This window comes from Saccopteryx leptura, chromosome 1 (assembly GCF_036850995.1).
Source record: "Saccopteryx leptura isolate mSacLep1 chromosome 1, mSacLep1_pri_phased_curated, whole genome shotgun sequence".
Classification (NCBI taxonomy): domain Eukaryota; kingdom Metazoa; phylum Chordata; class Mammalia; order Chiroptera; family Emballonuridae; genus Saccopteryx; species Saccopteryx leptura.
The window spans coordinates 352,360,599-352,381,603 of record NC_089503.1 but is presented as its reverse complement, the minus strand read 5'-3'; the positions used below and the strand labels follow the sequence as shown (position 1 = coordinate 352,381,603).

The 21,005-nt window shown below is 34.6% G+C and overlaps 1 non-coding gene across 1 annotated transcript; it reads left to right on the top strand.

Moving 5' to 3' along the window:
* The first annotated feature begins 10,273 nt into the window (after window positions 1–10,273).
* On the top strand, window positions 10,274–10,377 carry LOC136390297 (U6 spliceosomal RNA). Its single transcript, XR_010748715.1, has one exon. It is a non-coding gene; the product is annotated as a U6 spliceosomal RNA (small nuclear RNA).
* Window positions 10,378–21,005: the final 10,628 nt, after the last annotated feature.

The following is a 21,005-nucleotide window of genomic DNA, read 5'->3' as shown; positions in this document are numbered from 1 at the left end:
TTTACAAATGGATCAACTCAATAAGTCTAGTACCCATCTGGCACCACACATATTTGACATAGATACATATTATTTAGTACATTTACTATACAGCAGAAATTAATATTCAGTTCCAACATGGTGTCTTTCCTTTGATGAATCAGCTATCACCTAGTATCAGGTTGATTATATTTGATCCCTTTTGTCACAAACAAGATAGCAATTTGGCTTCACTGGAATAAACATTTATTCTAAAAATGAAAAAAAATCAATTAATATATCCTATTATCAACAAGCTAAAGAATATTACATATGAACAGATGCATACAGGGAGGAAACTTAAGTGCATATTATTAAGGGAAGAATCAACCTGAAAAAATGCATACTGTATGATTGTAACTACATGACATTCTGGAAAAGGCCAAACTATAGAGACAGTAAAAAGACTAGTCATGGACACAGATAAAAGTGAAGTGGTTACCACTGGGAGTGAAATACAGAGGGACAAATTTATGGTGATGGAAAATGATTTGACTTTGGATGATGGGCACACAACACAATCAACAATTCAAATGCTATAGAGATGTTCACCTGAAACCTATGTACTCTTATTGATGAATGTCACCCCATTACATTTAATTTCTAAATAAAATAAAAAGATTAGTGATTTCCTGGAGGGATGAGTGAATAGGTAAAACCCATAAGAAGTTTAAGGCAGTGAAGCAATTCTGTATGATACTACATTCGAGATATAGACCATTATACTCTTGTTAAAACTCAAAATGCACAACACCAGTTGTGAACTTAACCTATACTATGGAATTTGGTGACAATGAGGTGTTAATGTAGGTTCACAGATTGGAACAAATGTAGCAGTGTGGTTCAGAATGTCAATGGTGGGGGTGTTGTGTTGGTGTGTGTGGGGGGGCAGAAGGCATGTGGGAATTCTCTGTACTTTGTGCTCATTTTGCTATACTCTAAAATTAGTCTAGAAGTAACAATGCCATTTATTCTTTATAGACTAATACTTAAGAATTGGAACGTATCATATAAGATTGGAAAGCTTTTCTCAAGTTCCTCTTCTTTTAAATAATGAACAGACTTTGTTATTATTCATGGACTACTGACAACTAAAATTTCTCTCTGGAGTTACATACCTCAAACTTTTTTGATCCCAAAATAATTTTTAAATTATAATGTATTGACAGAACCACAACAGGAACTCTTTATTCTATGAATATTTCCCATACTGTAAACATTGAAAACGTCACCATTGTGTGCTAAAGACATATAACCAGAAGATGAAGCAGATGGTCACTGTCAGTCCCCCAGCACCCAAGTATCAGTGTGGCTGCCTCTACTTTAGCACAGTCATCCAACAGCCTGTGTCAGTGACTTTCTTGTTGATTTTCTAATAGTCTTGGGACTTTCTTAAAAGTTAAACTCTAGCATAATAATAAAAACAAATATAAAAATATCTTAAACTTTTTCTTATATTTAAAAAAATATATCTAAAAGAAAAGGTGTTGTTAGTATGTTTTCATAGAACACTTATTAACATCTCTAAAAACACTAGTATTCTATAGAACAGGATTTGGAAAATTCTGCACCAGGTGATTATGCCCTTTCAGAATAAAGATGGAATATTCTATGGCAAGACCCTAAGTAAAAAACAAAAAACAAAAACAGTATCATCTTTCATGCCTGCAAACATTGAGAGGATGTTCACAGAAGTTTGCTAAACTATAGTGTCATTTCTACTCTTAAGAGACACTGCTGGAAATAGTACATATTCCTTCCAAAGTTTTTGGTCTCCTAACATACATGTGTATGCTGAGCATGTTAGGGCTGGCAGAAACTATTAAAACCTGTTCTTGAAGATGGAAAACCTTCAAGAAATTGATGCATATTAAATTCATTAGTCAGTCCTCTGTGTTGTAGTTTGATATATGGGGCTCTAAAGATCTCTAACTTCATCAACCTGTGATTTCCTCCCTCCCTCTACATAATTATTCTGGAGGGAATATTTTCCACATAAAGAAATGAGACAAAAATAATACTTGATATCTCTACTTCATATCTCTACGGCAGGTGTCATAGTGTTTCTTTTCATCTGTATTGTATGTAAAATTGATTTAATTAGAAGCCTCAATAATACCAGCAAAAAGAAATAAAAAAAAAAAAAGATTTCATAACTGTTCGTATTAGAATGTATGGATGACAGAGGCCAAGTGGAATAACAAAGAGTATTATGGCCACAAATCACTTACAAAGACAAAATATCATGGTGTGATGCAGGTTCACCAGAATGATCTAGGCTTTGTATATCCATATCACCTAGCGAATTCATTTTCTTTAAATAAAGGTTCAATTACTGAAAGAGATAGACTAAAGAGCTGTTTTCCTATTGTATAATAAATGCATTTTAAAATTCATTGCACCTTCTGGTTCTGATATAAATATTATATATGCCAACTGATGCAAAAAATATTTATACAAATGTTGCTTGTAGACCAAAAAAATTTTTTTGATGTAATTTGCAATGTGGATACAAAAAAAAAAAAAAAACTATAATAGAAGTTATTTTAAAAAGCAAAATGCTGTCTCAGAAATTTGATTGAATTTTATTTTCCATTATAGAGATTAACCTAGCTCAGTTTTTATCTATGGTTTAGCCATATATTATTGGATATTTAAAGATATAATGATTTAACTAAGAGTATCACTATGACAAAACCATTCTTCAATGCTACCTCACTGGAACTACAGAGAAGGAAGGCGTAAAGTCAAAGCAAAGACAACATACTGTGGAAACTCAGGTATTTGTTTTACCATCTATTGTACAAATCATCTTTTTTTTTCTTGGAGTATAAAAATTAAAAACATTGTATCTCATGTTTCTAATGTTAAAGCAAATGAATGGGTTTAACCTGAAAATTTTAAAGTAACATCTGTGATGGGTCAAATTTCAGAAACTATCACAACATTCTCATTCTTGAAGAGGCTTTACATGGTACTATCTCTTTGTTTATTTTGACTATTACAAATTCTTCTAAATTAAGAAGACAGTGTATTGAACTTACAATTTCTATTATGCAGCTTGTCTTGAGAAGGCTGTATTCAGTTAGTTTGTATATCTTTCTTTTCAAACCATTTTGAAAATTTTCTGACCCTGAAGAAGCAATTAGGGAAAACCTCTTTCTGGCTGCTTTGCTAAATGTTCTTAGTGCCATCTGCTGCATGCTTCCGGCTACTGTAAAGGGAACTACTCTAGTTAATCCAAGTTTATGAATCTAGAAAGAGCTGGCATCATTATTTATCAGTTTGCAATCTCTGTGTGAAAGGAAAACACACTAAAATAGCATTTTCACATAGAAAATGCTTTGGAAACTATCCTAGAAATAGTTAACAATAATCATTAGCTTTGTGATTCTTACACTAAAGTATTTTCTTAATGTACTCTATTTCCTTTATTTAAAGTCTCTGTGTAATAATTCCATCTGATACTTATCAGTAGCATCAGCTTCAGCTCTTCTAAAATGAAGCTATTACTACCTTCCTGATTGATCCTTAGAAAAGCAACAAGCCTACTTATTATATTTGGAAATAGCAAAAATAACTTAATGCTGCTAATAATAATAATGTTTATTGGGGGATATTCATATTTTTAATTAAAGAGTGTGTTTTTGAGCTAAAAAAATAAATAAGAAGACATTAAAAATTAGATAAACCCATTATTCTGAAAAATATTTCTAAAGATACATGTTGGTAGCTAAATTACCACCTAAGTGGAGAGAAAAATCTGCTTGTGATTATATTATTTTGTGGGACAGAAAAAGTTACATCCAGGTCCTGGCTAGTTGGCTCAGTGGTAGAGCATCGGCCCAGGGTGTGAATGTCCCAGGTTCAATTCCCAGTCAGGGCACACAGGAGAAGCACACATCTGCTTCTCCACCCCTCAACCTCTTGCTTCTCTCTCTTTCTTTCTCTTACTCTCCTGCAGCCATGGCTTGGTTGGAGCAAGTTGGCCCTGGGCACTGAAGATGGCTCCATGACCTCTGCTTCAGGTGTTAAGAAGAGCTCAGTTGCTGAATAACAGAGCAAGGCCCCAGATGGGCAAAACATCTCTCCCTAGTGGTCTTGCCGGATGGATCTCAGTCTGGGTGCATGCAGGAGTCTGTTTCTGCCTCCCCTCCTCTTACTGAACAAAAGGGGGGGGGCCTTATCCAAGTTTTCAACCCTGTGACTCCTTAACCAACACCATATAGAAACAGGGTCTGTAATTCTTTAGAGGACTGGTGTGCCTCATATAACTATATCTCTTTGATACTTTAATTCTTTACGTAGGTTGTCTGTTTCTTATATATAATTCATTACTATAAGTTCTAGTGTGTCTTAGAGTGGCTACCAAGTTCTTGTGTCTATATTGGTTCTAGTTTGCTCCCTTGTTACAATTCTGAAAGCCTTGAAAGTTCTTCAAGTTCAAGCAAGCACACTGCCTAGAGTTGCTCTATTGTTTAATGGATGTACTTCCAGCTCTCAGCTCACCTGGTGGGTCATTAATTGGATCACTTGCAAATGGCTCAGTAAGTACTAAATTTCAACTATATTTTCACATTTGCTTTAGCAAGCATAATGAAATATGCTCTGTTGAGATAATTACATAATTTAATCTTTAACAGTCATGTTCACTACCTAAAAATATGGATTTAAAATAGCCAAAGAAGACTGTCAGTCTTTATCTCTTAAACTATCTATTAGCAATGGTTACACTGTAATAATCCCTCGTGCCAGTTTTCTTTTTTGTTCCAGAGAATTATACCTTTCTTTCAAACTGTGTACAGACCAGGCCTCATCTGGCAGATAATTAATTCAAGAATCCTATTCCCTGTAGTGTTTTAAGATCACAGCCTCCTAAAAGTACACAACCCACTTCCTCAACATGGGAAATGAATCAGACGGTGTGATGATACAAAAGGTGTTTAATTATTTATAAAAACAAATCATAGTTGCAGAGTGATAAAGAAATTAGAAGTATTAGAGTAAAAGACTGCAAGGGCAAATATGATCAAACATTGTACAAGCAAATAACAAATATATTGTAAAGATACTGAAATTGTCAGGTCTCTTGAAAGAAAGTGTCAGTGATTACTTCTAAAAGCCCATTTACTAAAGTGGATACTAATCTTTCCTAAGCACTATGAAAATTAAGTAATATTTATATTTTTTATTAACTAAGAATAATAGTTTTTCTGTGTACAATAGAGACAGAATTTCACCATGTTAGATGCAAGCCCATTTGTACTCCTTCCTGAGAAGTCTGGTCACTTAAACCCTACATTGATTATAAAAAAAAAGCACCCCTTCTTCTAGAATGCCTATTTATTTATAAGATCCCTTTATGTAGGATTGGTAAATAAAACCATGAGACAGCAACTGTACTCTGTCTGCCCTAAGTATCCTTTTGCCGTGACCCATCCAGTATCCAAGTTTTTGCCCTCTTTTAATGCCTCTTCTCTTAGATCCAAGTAATCTGACAAACCCATTCTCTCTATACTACAGCACCTTCATGTGTTTCCTTCCATGTGAGATTTTACATTCCAAGAAACAACCACATGGGCAGAATAGTACCTTTAAAAAACACCTTCCTGTGCAGTCAACCTGACCATAGCTGTGCTGGGCCAGACTTGCTCATTGAATATAGTTGGAAAATGTGTGCTGCGTACACTCTTCATTTAATTTTTTTACTTGACATTATTTAACCTATAACTTCTGAAACTGCTGTTTTAGTCCAAGTCCATTTGGTTCCACAATATATTCTTTTCTTAGAGAGTACACCTACATATATCAAGAGAGCTACATAAAAATCAGGATTAGACCAAAGACATTTATTTTATAGATTTCTGCCAATAATCTTAGCCTATTCTGTTCAAACTTAGTTAAGAATAAAAAAAATCAACACTTAGATTATTTTTCCCTAAACTCAGGCACCTGCCTTGTATGCTGACATATTTAGCAGTGAGTCTAAATCACGGTACATGTTATTTAAAAATATTTTCTGTTATCCCACGTTAACACTTAGTTCCGTTTTTCCTGCTACTTCTCCATTTGTTATTCTTTTTGGACTAACCCAAATCCCCACTACATCAATTCCTCTCTCATATTTATTTCCTACCTTTCAGAAAAGAGACTTCTTAAAATATTTCAGAAAAGACAGAAAGTGTCTAGGAATAAATTCAGTAGAATAAGTTTGGTGAATGAATATAAGATATAATTTTCAGGAACTGGTTGGGGTAATAAAATCAAAAAAGAAATTCAGAATTTGCTATGATGAGAAGATGGTGTTGGGCACTTCTGGGTAACAGGGACAAAACAAAAAGTCTCTTAAAAACCAACACACCAGTGTACAAAAACAAATTGCTTCTGAGAGAGCCCTTTTTAGTGTTTCATCAAGCATAAAATGCCCAATATCTATCAGGAGACATGTGAAAAGGCACTCCCAAGGCCCTCTTGGATTCATCTTTGTTCAAGCCTAAAGCTTAAACTGCAGCTCTATCCCCTAACAGGAACACACACTCCACTCCCCACTGAAAATTTGCAGAAAGGAGACTGAGCTCTCAGGAGACAGGTGAGTAATCTCAAATTCCTTTGTGAGTCTGCAAGTAGAGTCAACATTCCCTGCCCACTGAAGGGACTTAAAACGTGCACAGGCCTTGAGTGAGAATGTCTGCTTATTTTCCTCATCTATTTGTTATACTAAATATTCATTTAAGATGGTATAATTGCTTTGATTTCCTTCACCCTTCATTTTTCTGATTGCAATATGAACTCTATTCTGCTGAAGTGCCTAAAAATTATAAGGAATGCTTCCTGATGAACATGGCTCTCTTGTACTACAAAACATAGAAAAGCCACAGCAATCTGAAATCTACATTATTAGTGAAACTAGGAGACAGCTATATTCCCGATTCAAAATACATGTAATGCTGAAAAAAAAAATAAAAAAACCTTTTTTTTTTTTTTATACATTGCAGTCATGAATGGAGGAAGTTCTATTTCCTCCACATCCTCACCAGCGCTTGATATGGTCAGTGTTTTTCATTGTAGGCATTCCAGTAGCTGTGTAGTTGTTTTATCTTGTGACCTTAATTTGTATTTACCTACTGACCAGTGATGTGGAGAACGTTTTCATGTGCTTATTTTTCATCTGAATATCTTTGGTGATATGTCTGTTAAAAGATTCTGCCAATTTTTTTTTAACTGAGATTTCCCTGATTATAAATGAAGTCAAGTAATTTAGGGTTTATTGTCCCTTTGGACTCTTTTTCAAGGGAATTGCCTATTCATGTGTTTTGCCTATTTCTTTCCATTGGATTCTCTCACTTTTTATTGATTTGTTTAAACTCATTGTATGTTATAGATATGACCCTTTACCTGTTAGAAAATGTCTTTTCCCGCTCTGGCTTGGCACTCATTTTACAGTATCTTTTGATAAACATTAGCAATTCAAACATAGTCATATTTATGGGTATGCATAATAAATAAAACCTTTATGGTTTGTGCATTTTGTGTCTTATTTGAGAAATATTTCTCTTCCTAGATATCAAGAATATTTTATAAAAACTTATTTCTAATAGCTCTATTCCTGTGCCTAGCCCTTCAGGTGGCCCGTTGCTCACCTGTGAATGGCGTAAGATAGGAATCCACATTTACTTCTTCACATGTATACTTAACTGTTACCGACTGTTTATTTCAAGGGTATCATTTTTCACTGCTCTCCACTGCTTAATCCAATGTCCGTACATGAATGACTCTGTTGATGGGTTCTCTCTTTTGTCTCCTTGGATGGTCTCAGTGGTGGAATTTAGTCAGTTTGCACTGGTTCAGCAGAACCAAAACCTAACTTTTTGTTGAGTTCGGGGAACTGGTTGTTAAAAATGGCACTTGTAATCAGGGTTCTCTCTAAGGTGGGCACCTAGGCACCCACCCAGTGTGGAAATCACAAACTTATACATTCCTTACTCCTTTTTAACGTTCATCTGCGCAACAGTGTATTCTAAGTACCCGTAGTGATGTTCATTCTGTCCATAGGTGAAAAAAATTTGACAGAACTATGCTTGTAATATTTACTTATTCATTTCATAAAACTCCTATACCTTTAATGAAATACTGCATTTTAATTCCCTCGCGTTTGTAACTTCAGTAAACAAACATATACCATGAAGAGAAAAAGTGGCAAACAACCAGGGGGTGACAAGCTATCACTGGAAATATCTTAACAGTTTTATTGTTTTTGTCAGGTATTATTTAATATTTTTATTAATATTTTAAAACTCTTATAACATAATCTAGTATTGTGGACCTCTTTTATTGTTCTTATTTAAGCATTGAATGCATGAAATAATAAACTCCTTTTGGTATGTTGATTTTTTATACTTAAAACGGTCATTAGGCAGAGAACTAGTTGCTAAACTATTTGACTCTCACCACTGGATGGTCTTAATTATTCGATACTACCTCAATGTGACTAAGTTTTGAATCTGGTTGAGATATTGATAACTTGTTAGTTCTCACAGACTAATATATTTATATCTTTAAACAAAGATTTAAATATTCATTTTTTATTCATTTATGCTTCTCAAATTTTTTACCTGGGGTAATTTTTATTCTTATTAAATACATCCTTTAAAATTCATTTGTAATACAGTTTTGTGAGTGTAATACACTCGCATTTTTTTTATCTGAAGATTTTTACGTTCATTTTAGAGGATAACCTAACTTTAAGACATTGAAGATCCTATTTTACGGACTCCTAGCATCCTTGGCTGCTATAAAGGAGTAAGCTATCTGTCAAACTGCGGTTACTTTGGAGGTATTCTATCCTTCCTTACTCCTGCTGTGTTTCAGATTTTCTCTTTGCCTTAGGTATTCTGCATTTTCATTATTATATGTCAAGATGTATGCTTCTATTTTAACTCATATTTTATGGAGATAGTTGTAGAGTCACATGCAGAAGAAATAATACAGGGAGATCACATGTACACTTTTCTTCCCAGTGTTAAAATTTTGTAAAGCTATCGTATATCACAACCAAAAAATTAACATTTATACAATCCTCTGATCTGATTCAGATCTCTTCAGTTTCACTTTGTACTTATTTGTATGTGTTTAGTATTATATAATTTTGTCACATAGGTAGGTCTGTGTGTCCCTTATCCAGTCAAGATAAAGAATAGTTTCAAAACCACAAGGATCTCTCCTGTTGCCTTTTTTCTACCACACCCATATCCTTGATGCCTCCTAAGTCTAGAGGAACAAACCATAAAATTCAATTTCTACCTTATTGTTTTATATCTTCTCACTCTATGTCATGAAAATGTTTGTCATTTGCATTTTTATCGTTTTGTCCTTTTATGCTGCAGTCTGGAAAATTTATTCTAATCGATTTTTTTGACTCACTAATTTTTCTTTCAGCTATTTCTAGGTACTTGTTAAATCTTTTCACTAAGCTCTTAAATTTATAGTTTTAAAATAAGATTGATTAGATCATTAAAAATCATTGTATTTTCAAAATAATTTTGTTTCTTAAGCCCATTCATTTTTATATTTTTAACTTATAAACAGGAGTTGTCTTATATTAATTGCAAAAATAATGTGAAGACTCAAAAGAGAATTCTCATTTGCTTTTGTCAGGGGTTCGGGGGCACTACAACAATGTCACCCAGTGAGCTGCAAGTTCAAGTACGGGTTTCTCTCCTTCCACTTTGCCCTTCCTCAGAGGGTATAGCTCTTTTCAAGCCCTGTAGGTAGGTAGGAATTGATTTTGAAGTTGGTCCTTTCGCCCCAGGAGTCTGCCAAAACAGCTCAATTCCACGTTCTTTCTTTCATTAGATGAACATCCTTTGGGCATGCTTTTCGTTTTGAACCTAACTCTCTGAATTTTCAACTTATCTTAGATTTTGGCTAGGTAGTTCTTCGTTATCTTGTTAGCTCATCCATGCTTTTAGAAATTTTTAAAACATTTTATTTAGCTTTTTTTTAGCTATCATTCAGGATGCTGAGAAAACACTAATTTTTTTTTAAAGTTTGAATCATGTAAATGTAATACCAATTTAGAAATTACACACACATACAATAGAAGGATTCCAGAGATACACTTGTGGGAGTAGGAATATTTGTGAAAATTTTATCACAGCTATTCATGCCATAATACTCTGTAAAATCAACCACACAATGATGGAGTCTGCATTTTGTTATTTATTTTTGAGGTTTTTAAAAAAAAGATGTACAGTCAGCGCTAGCTTCGGCAACACATATACTAAAATTGGAATGATACAGAGACTAGCATGGTCCCTGTGCAGAGATGACATGCAAATTCATGAAGCATTCCATAAATTTTTAATAATTAAAAAAAAAAGACATACAGATTGCCAATTAGCTAAAAGCAAAGATGATAACTATTACTGTTACATTCATTTTGTCTTGAGTAGCCTGTTGAGCCTGGAAAAGTCACTAAATGGAGTCTAGGAAGATAAGAGACTAAGAGGGTATATCCTGAGCAGTAAAACTCAGGTCTTGACCTACAATTAATCAGACACATCTCTGCAAGGCAGCAGCAACTTAAAACACAATTACTAAATTTCTCTTCAATGGGGCTCCTTGAATAGCAATGATGCTTTAAGCAAAGAGAAGAACAATTAAAATAACACTAATAAAGACATAAGGTCTCACATACAACTGAGAGGAAGAAAACCTCAGGAGTATAGGCTTGACAAAAATGTTTCTGTTGAATATCCTGTCAAATAAAGCAACAAGGGTTGGCAGCTTATAATGTTGACTGAAAAATGGTAAGATATATTTGCATTAAAAATCAAATTTTAAATTAAGACAAAAGATAATGTGGAATACCTATAACTACATTCCATTTAACACTTTATGTAAGTGCATTCTACTTAACCTTAAAGTATCCCTAAACAACAAATGCACTCAGATCAAGCTGTGCTTTACCCTCAAAGTATTGTATTCCTCCACTTGCAGCGATCCTTTTTTTTAAGTGAGAGGAGGGGAAATAGGGACAGACTCCCACATGTGCCCCAACCAGGATCCACCCAGTAACCCCCATCTGGGGCTGATGCTTGGACCAACTGAGCACTCGGGGCTAAGAAAGTAAAGAATAATAAAGATTTGTGAGCTATCAATATCCCGTTGTTTATCTTTTTTTCCCCTACCAAAAATGGTTTAGTAATGTCAGAGGGGGTTTACATTGAAAAAAAAGACATTTAAGAAGTTGCAAGAGGGTTGACTCAGTAAGAATCAAATCTAATCTGATAGCCCCTGGGATGTTCTCTGTTGACATTAATATCTCGTGGGAAATGAACTATTAAACAATGTTTCTGCAGTTATTACATTTATGATTTTGAGTTTGCCCCAGAGCACTTTTTGAAGATAGTTTTTTCAATTTTTTTATTAAATATTGTATAGATTCAAAAATATAAATAAAATGTATACAGTAAAAAATATCAATATAACACTTCAACAAACACATGCTAACCTACAACCCAGTTTAAGAAACCCAGCATTAGTATCACTTTCTAAACCTCCTAAATGCTGTTCTCCAATTACATTCTTTTTCTCAGACCTTCCTCTCCTTATGACAAGGAACCATAATCAGCTTTATTATCTGTATTACCCCTTTGCTTTTTAAAATTGTTACCAAGTACATTTATATATGCAAAAACTATAGTGTTTGCTTTTCACATGGTTTAGTACTTTAGATAAATGGAATTATCAAGTGTCTTCTTGAATTTGTTTTTTGGCTTGTGTTCTCCTTAGAAATTCACACACATTGTATGGGTTGTAATTCACTCATTTACCAGTTGTTCACTATTCCCTTGTATGAATATTCCACAGCTTATTTATTCAGTCTACTCTTGGGCTGTTTCCAGTTTTGTTTTGTTTTTTTGCTGTTAACAAACAGTGCTTCTAATATCCTTGTATACATTATTTCCTGGTATCCATGTGTATGTGGTTTTTGAGAATATAGACATGATTAAATTTATGGGTAATAGAATCGATGTATCTACAACTCAATTAGAAAATGTCAAATATTTTTGGATATCATTTTTTATTTTCAATTATGGTTAACATACATTAGTATATTAGTTTCAGGTGCACACTCCAATGATTAAACATTACATAACTTACTAAGTGATTATCCTGATAAATTTCAAACCCCTTCGACACCATACATAGTTATTAGTATTATTGACTATATTCCCTATGCTGTAATTTACATCCCCGTGATTATTCTGTAACAACCAATTTGTACTTCTTTATCCCTTCACCTTTTGCACCCATTCCCCCAAACCCCCTGCCCAGGCCAGAATGTGCTCTGTATCTATGAGTTTGTTTCTGTTCTGCTTCTTTGTTTATTTTGATTATTAGATTCCATTGTCAATAGATATGCATTTATTGCCATATCATTGTTCATATTTTTTTTTCCTTCTTCCTAAAGAAGACCCTTTAACATATCATTTAATACTGATTTGGTGGCAATAAACTCCTTAGCTTTTTCTTGTCTGGGAATCTGTCCTTTGATTCTAAGTAACAGCTCTGCTGGGTAGAGTAATTTGGGTTGTAGGTTCTTGCTTTACCTCACCTTGAATATTTCTTGCCAATCCCTTCTGGCCTGCAAAGTTTCTGTTGAGAAATCAGCTGACAGTCCTATGGGAGCTCCATTGGAGGTAACTAACTGCTTTTTTCTTGCTGCTTTTAAGATTCTCTCCTTGTCTTTAACATTTTGCTATTTAATTCTGTTGTGTTGATGTGGGGTCTCTTTGGGTTCATCTTGCTTGGGACTCTCTGCTTCCTAGACTTGTATGTCTATTTTCTTCACCAGGTTAGGAAAGTTTTGTAATTTTTTTCAAATATTTTTTCAATTTCTTATTCACTCTCTTATCCTTCCAGCATCCCCATGAAGTGAATGTTGGTACACTTGAAGTTGTCTCAGAGGCTCTTTACACTATCCTCATTTTTTTATTCTTTTTTTTTTTTTCTCTTCTGATTGGGTGCTTTTTGCTTCCTTATATTCCAACTTGCTGATTTAATTCTTGGCTTTATCTACTCTACTGTTGATTCCTTATAAATTATTCTTCATTTCAGTTAGTGTATCCTTTGTTTCTGACTGGTTCTTTTTTGTGCTATTGAGGTTCTCACTAAGTTCATTTTATATAACACTTTTTATTAACATAATATTTAACTATTACCTCTCATTTAAACTATACAGAGTACCTCCTTATGCTTTTTTTCATTGCTAATATTATTTCACTATTTTTTCTTTTTTAATGAAATTTATTGGGGTGACATTGGTTAATAAAATTGCATAGGTTTCAAGTGTACTTTTTAATACACAATCTGTATATTGTATTGTGTTCCCACCACCCCAAATCAAATAATCTTCCATTACCATATATTCGACCCCCTTTACTCTTACTACACCCACAACCTCCTTTCCCTCTGGTTATTACCATACTATTATCTGTATCTATGATTTTTCTTTGTTCATTTGTTACTTTCAGTTTTATATCCCACAGATGAGAGAAATCATATGGTTCTTGATTTTTTTCTGTTTGACTTATTTCTCTTATCATCATAATATTCTCAAGATCAATCCATGTTGTTCCAAATGCCAGTATTTCATCTTTTATTATGACTGAGTAGTATTCCATGGGTACACTATCGCTTCACATATAAGACTAATGTGAATTAACTTTGTTTTAGTTAATTTGCTACGTCAGTATGTATACATTAAGTAATAAAAATAGAGAGGCACACATGAGCCAAATAAACGTGCTTACATGTCAAAACTTGTTGTGATAGAAATGGACAGAACTTTCCGGTAGACCTTTAAAAAGAATATATTATTAAGTAGATACATACATATTAAAATTCTTAATTCTTGATGGTAAATTAAAAATTTTTACCACTCTGTAATTATTCTTTTACCTTTACTAATGTTTTGTCTTAAAATATAATTTATCCAAAATTTATGTAATTATAGAGTTCTTCTTTTGACTATCCTTTGTGCAATGTATCTTTGTTTCACTTTTTCCTTTTCAAACTATATCCTGAGATTTTAGATGAGTTATTTATTTTTTAATCAAGACTAAAAATACTTGTCTTCTAACAAAATCTTTAATTATATTTTAATAGTTTTTCTCTTGCAAATAAAGTTAGGTAACAACAATAATAATATTAAAACTAAAATCAATTTTTCCAAACATCACTAAAACGCTCAAAAACTAATATAACAAAGCACCAAAGATTTCTACACTATGTAGAACATTTTAAACCCAATTTACCAAATTAATTAATGTTAAATGGATGTTATTGAGTTTGTTGTATAGTTATTCTGTGGAGTATTGAATGCTAATTACCTTGATTTTCTACACTTAATAATAAACATGCACTGTTATATAACTAAACAAAGACGTTATGTGTTAAATATGTGGAAATTCTACCTAAATTGGATCTGATGTTAGTGCCTCAAGATAATTGTCAGAAGCAAACATAAAAGTTAAACTCTCTGGAAAACAACATTAACAAGAGATAAGACATTCAGGAAAATAGCTGAGGACTTCTGCAAAAGTTGTAAAGCCTCTTTCTGAACATACACAGAACTGAACTATTACTGGTGCATATGTGGATCTATCATAGCTGCTTTTATTTCAGATATTAAAATTTTGATAAAACATATACAAGTCATTATTGCAGATATCTAGACACTGAGAACTCAAAAGTGAGAGATAGCTCTGTTTGAAATTATTTCTACTATCTTATGTGTTTGCTTTCTACTTCTCCTACCTTATTTGACTCTGCCTTTTTGTCTATTTGTTTTACCTTTTAAAAATATTTGTTAGATTTCCCCCCTCTTTTACTTCTCTACAGATTTGAAAGTTATACTTTCTATATCTATTCTTTTGTTATCTTAGCATTTTCAGAGTGCACACTTACTGCTTACTATTAAAAGCCCAAATTACAATTTTCACATCTTTAAAGCAATGACTTTATTAAAACTTTAAATCTGATTGTGCCTCCCTGACTTATATATAATTATTATTGGATATCACAGTTCTACCTTGTTTTAAACCCAAAGAACTATTGTTTTAAGCATTTAATGTTGTTTATATTTGCCTATATTTATTACTTTCCTTTCAATCCTTTTTGCATCTCCTATGCAGAATTGGTTTCTTTTTGCCTGAAGTACATTTCTGAATTTTTTTAAAGAGTATCATTTGTTACAAACACTCTCATTTTTTCTCATCTGACAATATATATTTTTTCTTTTCTTCAAAGTATTTTGCTAATTCTATAATTCTAGACTACAGTTACTTTTTCTCATCATGCTGAAATATTCCACAATTTTCTGGTTTCTATTGTTGTAGTTAAGAAATCAATTGCTAGCCTAGTTACACTTCCTTTCTCTCTGGTAGTGCCTTTAAAGAATTTTTCGTTAGTCTATGGCATTCTGTACTTTAAACTAGATAAGCTTCGTATTTGACTATTTTTTATTCATTCTACCTTGAATTCATGAATCTATAGGTTGATATATTTCATCAAATTGGCAAATTTCTCAATATTTTTCTCTTTAGATGTTGTTTCTACATCATTCTTTCTCTAATTCTAGAACTGCAATTATTTAAATTATATTAGAGTTTTTTCACTCTGCTCTTTCTGTCTCTTTTCTGCTACACTTTTTGTTTTACTCACTGTGCTACTACATTCTGGGTAAATTCTTCAGATTCATCATCTAGTTCACTAATCTTCTCATGATATCTAATTGTCCATGAAACCTAACCACTGTTTCAATTTTAATTTTTTTATTTCTGAAAGTTCTCTTTTATTCTTTCTCAATTCTGCTAGTTTATCTTTATAACACTATATTTTGATTCTCTCTTTTCATTTTTATTGCATTTATTGAGTGACACTGGTTAAAAAAATTCTATAGGTTTCCGGTACATAACTCCAGAGCACATGATCTGTACATTGTACTGTGTTCACCACCCCAAGTCTTCTGCCATCACCATTATCTCCCTGTTCCCTCCTCCGCTTCTTCCCACCTGCCTCACCCCACTACTTTCCATGTCTATGATTTTTTCTTTTTTTTTTTTCTTTTTTGGTCAATCCCTCATTTTTAAAATGCTAAACACTGCCATTTTATTGTCTGATAAAGCCACATCTAAAAGTCTTGCTTGTTTAATTCAGTTGTTTGTTTACTCTAATGTTGCTCATTCATGTTGTCCTGTTATTTTGTGTTTTTTTGATTTTTGACAATGAGATTCCATTCTTTGAAACGTCAGCTGCAAGTATCCCTTGATAGTGGCTAGCATGTTTTCCATTAATTTTTTCAAGGATTTCTGTCCCAAAAGTAAGAAGTTTGTGTTTGAATGTCACTATTAGTCTACAATTTCTGCTTTAGGAAAGATAATTAAGGAAGTCTGAATATCTGCCATCTTGAACTGTTAGCTCATTCTGGCAGTGGAGACAAAGCCTAGGAACTTAGAATAAAAAAAAAATGTTTTTAAAGAAATAAAAGAGAGAGAATAAGCCTATTTAGGTTTATGTATAAAAGTGTTTTTGTACATTTAGTTTTAGAGCAACTAAAACATCTTAAATCTGTATGACTGATCAGTGTTGAATTTGCCAGTTAACCATGTTTCTTTACAAACAAATGTTTTAATAAATAGAAAAATATTCCAACATGTCATGACTCAGTATTTTCCTCTAAAGTATTTATTTTTCCATAACAAAATGATAAGGTGTTTATCATTGTTATTTAACATTTACAGAGCACCTATCAGGTGCAAGGCACTTTGCATGCATTATATATAATTTAATTCATCTCCCAGGAACCCTTTGTCTTCTATTTTAAAAATTAGGAAATAGAAGGATAATAAAACTAAATAATGTATGTAAGTTTACTCATTGTTAAACAAAGATACTGGGATTTCAACTGATATAGGTAGCATCTCTGATCTATCTAGTATAATTCATAGCAGGAAAAGAAATCTGACAAAAATGTAATCATTTTTATTTAAAACAAAAGTTGGAATATTGTTCAAGAAGCATTAAGAAAATAGGATTACTTTCATAATTCAAATTTGAAGAGCAGTTTTAATTTTCTTTTCCAGAACAAGGAAGTTTAAAAATCTTAGTAGACTAGTGAAAGCAGAAATACAGCTAAGGTTTTAGAGATTCTATGTGCCCATGTGACTATACCAACTTGTGTATATGTAAAAAATAAATAATACTTGTAGAAAACATGTCTTTGATTAAGAAAAGAAAGCTTTAAAAGAAGCTTTGCCATTAGAAAAGTGGGTAAATTTATTACTGGATAACATAATAGTAAAAAATGTATTATGTCACTTTGCTTTTTTGATGTTTTTCCATTTTAATATATTTCCTTTTAACTCAGGGACCATTGTTATAAAGGAAAAGTATTAGTCACTAAAGTACATTCATGTATTATTAATTAAAGTAAGAACTATTATTATAAAAACTATTGTCAGTTGATATAGCTCTTCTAAAGGTATGATAACAATATGTGTTTGTATTCAATTTCTCAAAAAAAGATGCAATACTCCACAATAGAAATAATCACATTAAAATGATACTCAGACCAAATGTTCATGCTTGAATCTCTCAATAAAATAACTCTAGTGAAGTGGTAAACAGACAGCTAAAAGCCATACTTAATTTACTTTGCTGACTGGCATTTTATTGTCATCCTAACTTAAAGAGCTCTTGTATAGATTTAAATGGAATTAGATAAAGCTTGAATAAACCTATAGTGTTATTTGAAGGAGCTCTATTCTAATACAATAAAAAATGTCTCAAAGACTTCCCCAAACTCTGAACCTACTGGCCATTTATTTATTCTCTGCCTCTTGCATCTCTGTCTTATGGTACAGGCAGAAAGAAATGTTTATTGTTATGTATGAGTAATATTGATAGTGATTCACCTTCTAGAATAGTACTGAGATAGATATGTGCTTACTAAAACTGTTGATCCTCCCTGGTATTGTATATATTAAAATTTTTTCTTTTAAATGGTAAAATATTTTTATATAGCTATCTAGCATTGCCTGACCGGTGGTGGTGCAGTGGTAGAGCATAGACCTTGGACACTGAGGTCCAAATTCAAAACCCCAAGGTCACCAGCTTGAGCACAGGCTTGTTGGCTTATGCACGGGATCATTGAAATGATCTCATTGTCACTGGGTTGAGCTTGTCATTTGGTTCCTGTTCCTCACACAGGGCACCACTTGTTGCAGACAGTGGCTACCTAGAGACCATAGAGTACACCAAGGAACCTAGGGGAGACCACCTCACAATCCCTTATACAGGTTTCATGAGATGCCCCCCCCCAGTCTTTATGGGTATTTATTACTACACACAAATAGAAGTAGAGATAAGAATGAAGAAGTCAGGAAGCACAGAAGAGAATGAGGAAGTCAGCTAGGGGAACTTCTTTAGAGCAGATAAAAAGGCAAGGGAGTAACTCAGATGTCCCCATCTATTGATTAATCATAATTGCTAATTCTATCCCTATAGTGCTGCGTTCAGCACAGTACCGCATTCAGTACTTTTGCCAGTAAAGCCACTGTGAGTTTTGCCTCAGGGCACTGAACTCTGTCCTTGCTCTATGTTCCTATTCAGGGCCTCTACATGAACCCAAAGTTGTTGGTTTAATCAAGGGATCACTAGCTAGGTTGGAGCTCCCCAGCTAAGGCATGAATGAGAAGCAATCAATGAACAACTAAAGTGATGTTAACTATGAGTTGATGCTTCTCACCTGTCTCCCTGCCTGTCTCCCTCTCTCTCTAACATCATTTTCTGATGTACATACTAAAAAATAAAGTTATAAATATAGTAACAAATGATATATAAACCAACACATACTACCAAATAACAGCAAGCAAACTCTACCTCAATATCTTCAAAGGTTGCTTTAAAGAGTTTGTCTAAAGCAGGGTTTCTCCACCTCAGCACTATTGACACTTCAGGCAGGATAAATGTTTGTTGTGGGAGCTGTCCCACAATTGTAGGATGTTTATTTAGCAGCACCCCTAGGCCCTACTTCCTGGACACCAATAGCAATTCCTCCTAATACCCTTTACACTGTATCTATACCAAAAATGTCTCTAGGCGTTGAAATATTCCTTCATGGGCAAGATCACTGCCCAGTGTAAAGAATTTGCTCTGGATGAATGCATAATTAGAAACAATCTTAGTTGGTATTGGATTGCCAAGTTTTAGATAATATTTCTACCATCTTATGTACTTAAGTCTGTTAAAAAAAAGTTTTAAAGCTTTTGAAAAATTATAGTAAATTATAGGCAGCATTAGGTAGAGATAATACTAGATCTAGAGGGTTAACACATGGTAAGCACTCAATTAACAATTGTGAATGAATTGATGAATGGCTGAATGAATACATTCTCATTAAGAGAATGAGATAGCAGTCTTGCGTAAACTTGGGTAAGATTAGACATGACCCAGAGATGACGTCAGAGTAATGGCGGGGTAGGAAGCGATACCGATAAATCTCCCCCAAAACTCAACAAGATCTTCAACCAGAAACAGAAAAACCTATACTTGGAGCCTCCAGATGCTTCGCAATACACCCAAAGGTATGGTCGAGTGAAAAATTGGCTAAATATATAACCAAACCCCGAAGGAAATAGGGAGTAAGAAATGCTCCGCCTTCCTCAACTAACCTAAACAGGGCGGCTTTCTCTGGTAACTGTGAATATAGAAACTGAGGCGGGCAAAGGGGGTGAATAGATCCAGGCCGCAGCACAAACGGCCAAACCAGGCTGTGGCACGGAGATCCAAGCCGAGGAAAAACTGATCCTGTGGCAACCCGGGCAATACAAGCTAACACTCGCACCAAACCCAAACAAAGAAAGACAAGCGGGGCGGCCATTTTACCCAGTCTCCTGGTCGGCGTGCGCGCAGTTAGTGGGCGAGAGATTTCTTCCTAGGCCCTGAGAGTGGGTGCCCGTGTTGCCCCATGGAGAGGCAGGGTCAGAGGCCTTTCTGTGGGCTGAGGGCAGAGTCTCTGGGCAGCCCCAGCGCCCTGGGAAAGCCACGCACAGGAGGGAGTGAGAACTAATTCCAACGGTGGAGATTTTCCGTGCTGGAGGGGGTTTTACTCAGAGGGAAACGCGGCCGGCCTCATATCCTGGTTTGCGCATGCAGATAGTGAATGAGAGATTCCTCCGAGTGCCTCGGCAGTGCGCGCCCATGTTATCGCACAGAGGGGCAGAGTCAGGGGCCTTTGTGTGGGCCAAAGCGGAATCTCGGGCCGCCCCAGCGCCTTGCAAAAGAGGCGCACGGGGATGAAGCGAGACTCAATTCCAACGCTGCAACTTTTCCCTGCGGTTGGGGGTTTCACTCAGAGCGTGAGACTGCTGGCCGGATATCCTGGTCTGCGCGCGCAGACAGTGAGTGAGAGTTTCCTCCAAGTGCCCCGGAAGTGGGCGCCCACCTGTGTTACCGGACAGAGTGGCAGAGCCAGAGGTCTTTGAGTGAGCGGAAAGCCCGCCTGATTATGCTAGCAGCTCTGACTGACTGAGCCTTACCCAGAGCCCTGTGCTGAGTGGAAATAGAGTGGGGAGTTGCCAGCTCTTTGAGCCTCTTACTATCCAGGCAGAGGCAGCAGCAACCCCATAACTGGATTATCAGGCTACTAATTGAGGAAGGAAAGACTAGGAGAAAGACTCCAGGAACACGGACTCTCTCACTGTCAGAGCCTATAAATGCTAATGAGCCTCGACTGCCAATGAGACTAAAGCACAATACATGACATTGCCATAGAGACTTATCAACTGCAAACCTCTACCTGAGCGTGCCAAAGGGGCAGAACCTGGGGTACAGAGTCACTGACCAGGAAGAGGGAGAGAAAAGAAAAAGGAAGAAGATAACCTCTCAAAATCAAGAATAATCTGCACACTTTATAACCT